This window comes from Triticum aestivum, chromosome 4D, assembly GCF_018294505.1.
Source record: "Triticum aestivum cultivar Chinese Spring chromosome 4D, IWGSC CS RefSeq v2.1, whole genome shotgun sequence".
Lineage (NCBI taxonomy): Eukaryota > Viridiplantae > Streptophyta > Magnoliopsida > Poales > Poaceae > Triticum > Triticum aestivum.
Genome location: NC_057805.1, coordinates 468,930,434 through 468,931,291, shown reverse-complemented (window position 1 = coordinate 468,931,291; position 858 = coordinate 468,930,434).

Sequence of the window (858 nt, the reverse complement as noted above, 5' to 3'; positions counted from 1 at the left end):
GTGCGTACTTGTTAGTTAAACCTATGTATAAATTGTGACACTAAATATGACTAGTAAGTAGTACAGTAGCAGTACTAGTATACGTCGGTCAAATTATTCATCATGTCCACACATTGAATTGACGTGACAACACGCTGCGCGTGAGGTGACACAAGAATCCCGGCGGCGTGTTCAGGTATTCTGGACTTCAGATTTGGAGTACCACTTATCTGTCGAAATCTTTCATCATTCACTTAAAATAGTCGATTGATCATACATTGAGTACCATATAACTGGAATTACCGATGCAAGTCGAAGAAGGATTGGCCGGTGCTGCCGGCTGGCGTCAAGTTCGATCCCACGGATCAGAAGCTGATCGAGCACCTTGAGGCCAAAATGAGTGCTGACAGTGCGAGATTTCAGTCTCTCATCGATTTGTTCATACCAACCATCGACAGCGAGCACGGCATATGCTACACCCAACCTGAGAAACTTCCAAGTAAGACACCGATCGGCCGTCTACTTGCACAAACATATTCCTTTGTTTATAGCTCTATTTTTCTTTTTAGACGCGGACCTGGTGAAGCAATTACAATTTGACAGTTAATAAAAAGTGAAACAAGTGACTGCAACATGCCAAAGATGTTATGAAAATGCCAACTAGGTACACTAAAACCTGTATTCCACAATACTTCAGGTATCACACTGAGTGTCCTAAGGAAGCATTACTTCCAGCGCAATTCCAGGGCGTTCAAAAGGGGCACGTGGACGCATCGCAAGATACAGTCGGAGTGCAGCATGCACGCGATGTGGCACAAGACCGGCAATACCTTGCCGGTGATGGTCAACGGCCGGCAGACGGGCAGCAAAAAATGTTCT